Here is a 6,544-nt window from a genome sequence, read left to right as displayed (position 1 = left end):
GAACTTTTGACCAGCTTTCTCGCAGGGCCAGAACGCTAGTCAGAAGGTCGAATTCCCGATGATCCAACCAGAGTACGATTTATGCAAACATACTTGAGAAAAGACGACAAAAAAACTATTTGGTCTGAATCAAGCACATACTTACCCAAGTTTTTCTTCAACAGTTTTTTTGTAGAAGATGAAAACGTTTTTTTAAGGATCAGGATTATTTTCAACAAAAGTCGAGAAATCATGAAAATATAACAAGGATCTGTATTTAAGTTTTGAAGATCGGGAAAAAAGCATATGACAATTATCCAGGGAATGGTTCGATGTTAAGCCAGGGGTGTGGGTAATGGTATAGTTTCTGTACGCTTATGTATTTTATGAATAATTGAATATCACCTTTTTTTTTCACAAAAAACATACTTTCAGTTGGATTTCTTATATAAAACTAATCAAATAGAGAACTTCAAGTTAATTACATCTGAATGGATATAAGACACGAAATTAGGTGTGTACAAAAATACAAAGTGAGTTAGTGTCCACAGAAACTTAAAAATATTTAAAAAAAGCAACACAAATTTGTACTGCAGATAAATGTATACTTCTGTTGCCTGTTAGTAAGTAGAAAAGGCTGCGAATTAATGCTCAGAAAATGTATATCTTTTGAGAAATGCAATATGGATTCAAATTGTGCATGAAAGGAGATGTTTGCGAATTTTCATCTGTTTTGTTTCAGCAATGACTTAGTTTTGCGGTGTGCTGGTGACAGAACTAGCACTCAGGCGATCTGCTTATCCAACAGTTTTCGTTACACTTTTTGTACAGAGTTAGTTATGCGATAGAGGAAGCGAGGTACGAATTTGTGTTTCGTATTCTCTTCGTTCTATCGGATATTTCTTTAAATTTACCCAACGTACAGGTCTTATTTTATTTAATCCTGTTACTACCTGGTTTCGAGTGCGCAGCATTTTTGCGGTTGTACATCAATAGATTTGGCAAGCAGCTTACAAATATTAAAGGAACTACTGAATACAAACTTTGAGTTCAATTTTTCTCTATAAACTAATGAAAATACCCCAAAGGAAATCATTCATCAAACTACTTTCGTGGCGTCAACCCTAAGAACCGATTTTATGAGTTCCGTCATTGCAAAATGGTATCTAGAATGTTTTTTGTTATTTTTGTAATTGTAAAGGATAGAAGAAGAAATGTTCTAGGAAATGTCGGTTTGAATAATACAAACAAGTGTGTTAGAATTTATGAAATAGTCTCTTCAGGCAATTCGAAGAAAATTGATATTGCACGAGTTTCTTGCTGTTTAAATATTTTTCTTCAGATTTAACTTCATCGTCCTCAATATGTGTTTTCGAATCCTGCTAAAGAACTTGACAAATGCGCATAAAAAATATGAGATGGGAATTTAAGTCAGTATAGATTTTAAAATTTATATACCTAATAAAATTATTAATACTGATAGTAATTCAATAAATTAAGAGTAATGCGCTATAATGATCAATCAATTTAGTATAATCAGTACAACGTAGCATGTAATTTAATTCAAATTAATGAATTTCGCTTTGTAATTGCCTAGTGTCAAGGCCATTGTTTCGGATCACTGTTTAACTTAATTTTAATAGTGATGTTCTCGATACCTCTGTCCGCTTTCGTGTTTTCGTTAGCTTCTTTTCCTTTTGGTATTCAAAACTTTACAGTTAAAAACTGTGACAGTTAAAGCAGCAGTCTTATGACAGTGCATTGTCTTGCTAAAGGCGACAGCGGTCAATTCAATATAAGCGCCACAGCGTAAGAAGCATTGCATTGTTCAGAATGTTCAGATATTTCTGGAGTTCAGTTTTGGTGGCAACAGAAACAGAGAATTTCCGAGGCCAAAGCAAGAAAAACAGTACGTTACTATCGCATCGCGAGCTCCGAATATCATTGTTGAGTTTACGCACTTTGGTAAGTGGTGTTCACGGGTAATCCACCACATCCATACCCGTCCATCTACTCAGTACAAGGTTTAGCGTAATGCGTTCCTCCATAACGCAGCTTTTTAAGCGTCTAAGTCCCAATGCATGCTGTCCCAATGATGATGCTGTATGCTAGTTTGGGTAATATCCAAACCACCACCACAACACACACCCTCAGTGAACAAAGCTCTCTCACACGTAACTCCAAATCTGTCCAAGTGCAGTCCATCAGTATTATACAAATCCTTCTGTCCACCAAACCCAGACCAGATGCTTCGTATTAATCCATTAGCTATTATGCCCCTCCATCTCAGTTCGCCTGTGTCACAGCATGGCAACAGACTTACAAACTTTACCCTCTCGCTCATCTTTTTCGCTTCTTCCAGTAACTATTTCACATCCATCCTTATACAGTACGTCTCCCCTCTCATTGGTGCCAGCCAAAACAATCAGTTCTTTCGCCTTGCCTATCTGCATCCTAACGGAATTATTAATATTATTCATTTTCGCGCCAAGTGAAACAAGAGTTTGTCACATTTTGGCGAAGGTACTCCTATTATACTGTAATCGTAAAAATTACTTTTTTTTTTACTCAAACCTCTAGCTTTATTACACTTCTCAGTAAGACTAATTTCATGACATTTCTATAGCCTTTCAATCTCACGCTTTTGCTGTTGAAGGACTTAAGTCCTTCTATTTAAAGTAGCATGCTATTTCTTTATTAAGATTTTCTACATTCTCCTGACCTTCTGCCACTGCACTTTCAATATTTTCAATGTTATTAACATTTTACAGACCAGACTTTGATCAATACCCAATACTCGTTCTCCTGCACACATTTTCAAACACTTACTACACACTCGCTGACCAGTTTTCCTCTCCTTCCACAAATGTTTCAAATTTCGTGATAAATACATCTCAGGAATTCTTCACTGGATGAAATCACAAAAATTTAACCTATAATAATCATAAACCATAATTCCATATCTATTTCAGCCTTTATTGCTACGTGTAATGCCGTAATTATTTTCATTGTCTTTGTTAATTTTTCCCTTCATTTTCTAATTTAGGTTTGTGTTGTAACCTATGTACTGTGCGACCACAGAAACAAGAGCCCTTGCTGCAGATTGCCAATAAGAGTCAATTCATGTTGAAGGGGGGAAAGGAATGAGGCGATGTACGAATTCGTCACCGACACGCGAAATCATGTGTGTTATACGTAAAATTGTCCAACTGTTTTACAAGCAAAATAGTTACCACTTTAAAAACTAGAATGTTCATAAACGAAAAGCTAATTTTCCCACCTGTAATAATAAATACTCATCCCACGAAACGCATTGATTATCCTATTATCAGAATGGATTCGCCTTCTTCTGACATTCGCAAAATTGTCGAGGGGTTTCGCATCTGTAGTCGCACAGTAACCTTTTCTAATTTCTGCTAAAGAAACGATGTTGAGAAATTATTAGTTTTAAAACCCATTCAAAATTTAGATTGAAAACATTTAATAGACTGAGAAGATTCAATAAATATAATAGGTGTTGATCCTTATAAGGACTGGCTTAAAGGGGCGAAGAAAGAATGCTTTTCATATTCCCCGTTGACTGTAGAGGACAGTGTAAGGATAAAGTGTTATTGATCAATGAAAGCTCTGATCATGGCAGGAGTAACAGAAATAACAGAAATGGCCGAGCCTCAGTTAGAACTTCATTGGCTACAGCATTGACATCCATTACCCTCTGATCAAGGCTGCCGTCTTATAGGTTATTTAAAATAAACGATAGAAAAATCTATTTGGTGCCGATTTAAAATCAATGACAATTTCTGTATATTCATTATATCTAAAATAACATGAAAGAATTTAAATGAGTATTATGTATGTATACACATTTTTAATTTTAGTCAAAAAATAAACTTAATTAATATTTTGTTTTCTAGCTACAAAATCGATCTAACATTGCACAGCATATTTAGATTTAGATTTCATGTTTATATAATGCAAGACAAAAATGAATGCGAACTTTACATATTGCTGTAAATTCTAAAACCTTTCTTTATAAAATCTATTTGTCATCTGCATCGTTTTATTATTTTTAGAATTGAATATTCCGTTTTGTCTGTTTCATTTCTTGAGCGCATTATATAATTATCCTCTGCCGTTCCACTTACTGTGCGTGTTTGAAAACCTTCGTAAATGTATGAAATTTCATATTACCGTCATCATTATGGTGTTATTAAAATATTTAATCATTCCAGTTACACGAAACTAACTTCTAAAGAAGTTAAATTAATTATCGGAAATTGATTAGTGCAGTTCCTCTCTCATCACAAGTAATTAGCAGTAATAGAATACTCAGAGCAACCTGTGATATTATTTCTTATGTTTATGACGTCACATATGGAATCACGCTAATTGATCAAACTGCGCACTTTGTGGAGATGCGTGATAAAAAATCTATTTTCTACTTGTTACGTATTGGATAGCCCTTTTTCTTTTTATCTAAGACAGAACAATTAAAGATCAATATCTTAACTAGTTAACGAAAATAGATGCTTTCCAGTTGGATTGCATTTTTAAAGCTCGTGATTTTGTTCTTTAAATTTCTAAACAATCTTTATGACTTGCAAAGAAAGAAGGCGTTTTTAATTATATATTGACAATGCGTTCGCATTAAAAGTTTGTAATGAGTTTCTCCATTTGCGAAACTATGTAATTTTTTCATTTGTTAGTCGATTTCATTTGTTGATAAAAGAAACTGGAGTTTCTTTTATCTTAATGTGAATGACTTAGTTGGCTTCCTAAAGACTGAAGACGTTGTCATATCTGAGACAAAAGTGAAAAAAATTAGGAAAATGCGCCTAAAAACACAATAGCTTTGCACATAGATGGTATGTGTTTGAAATGTTTCAATTTCATTTCATAAAAATTAAGCAAAATTAAAAACTAACAAGTTATCTTTATTAAAAACATAATTAAAAACTAACAAGGCCTTAGTTATCTTGAAGAAAAATATAATATAATAAAAATATATATAATAAAAATAAATAAATAAATAAATAAATAAATATATATATATATATATATCCAACACCTTTAATCTTCCAATATGATAATATTACAATTATGTCATGGGGTGCTCTGCGTGCGGCTAATCGACCGTAAGATGCGGTGATTATTACCCTTGGAGGGTAATGGATGGCATTGCTGTAGCCAATGAAGTTCTAACTGAGGCTTGGCTATTGCTGTTACCCTCCTGTCATGATCAGAGCTTTAATAGCTCAGTAACACCTTATCCCTACACTGTCCTCTACAGATAACGGGGAAGATGAAAGCATTCTTGCTTTGCCCCTTTAAGCCGGTCCTTATAAGGACTCTGCGTGCAGAGATTTATAGAGGATAAGTCCTTTTTAGGACCTCCAAGGTAACGAATGGCAATGCTGTAGCCAATGCAATGAAGTTTTAACTGAGGCTCGGCTACTGCCATGATCAGAGCTTTAATAGCTCATTAACACCTTATCCCCACACTGTCCTCTACAGATAACGGGGAAGATGACACGCATTCTTGCTTCGCCCCTTTAAGCCAGTCCTCACAAGGACTATATAAGGCTCTGCATGCAGACGAATGTGATGCTAACTAGATTTTATGTTCTTTAATAAGTATATGGGATTTAATAAACAATATGTTATTAAATAATAATAATGACCTGTTATTTGCTTTAATCTGAATCGATTATTTGAAAAAAAAAATATATATATATATTTTACATCATCTTTTATTTTGACCAAGTCACAAATTTGGGTTACTTCTGCGTTTAGAATTAATAACATACAGTATGTTATTAATTCTAAACATCTCATGCGGCCAGTTTTTACAAAGTAAATAACGGAGAAAAAAAATAAGATCTTCGGACTCATCTCGAAGTACCCGTTTTCTATCTGTTATATCTCCGGTTTCTCATTTCAGACGGATAGAAGGGGAAAATATTCCTTCAAGCAATAATACCCGTCTCTTATTGTCTATCTCCTTTCATTGCCAGATGAGCTGGTATTTGTTCATAAGAAGCACGGCTTCTTTTTGTACTTGAGAACAACCTGAGACGTTGTTTTGCCTTGGTAGATATCGATATTCCACACACTGTTGAAATTCTTGGCGAAGAAGTATGTTACCTAATATAGAGACAGCATTCACATGAGTCCATTGCTTTATCATGTGACCACATCTTGATTCAGAAGTGTTTACTACACAACAGTATGGGAATACAGCGAGAATATTACTCCCCCCCCTCGTATTAGAGCTTTAAAAACCTCCCTATTAAAGAAAGCCTCTTAGTTTTTAATTTTTATTTAATATAATCTATATATATATATATATTTATTTTGCTTATTTTTATATTTATTCTGAATCTAATCAAACATTATGATGCATAATCTCAAACTAAACTTATTAACACTCATTTAGACTTTTAATAAATAGAATGATAATTATACACCAAGAGACAAAATTCATCTTTAAATTATATGAATTTTCCCTCCATTTCAGTTATGTGTCCCCGTGTGGTGGCCGGGATAAGAATAGCCCCAATGTAGC

The sequence above is a fragment of the Typopeltis vanoorti genome, chromosome 21 (assembly GCF_054136105.1).
Source record: "Typopeltis vanoorti isolate ZY-2024b chromosome 21, IOZ_Tvanoo_1.0, whole genome shotgun sequence".
In the NCBI taxonomy this organism is placed as follows: Eukaryota; Metazoa; Arthropoda; class Arachnida; order Uropygi; family Thelyphonidae; genus Typopeltis; species Typopeltis vanoorti.
This window is presented reverse-complemented; position numbering follows the sequence as displayed.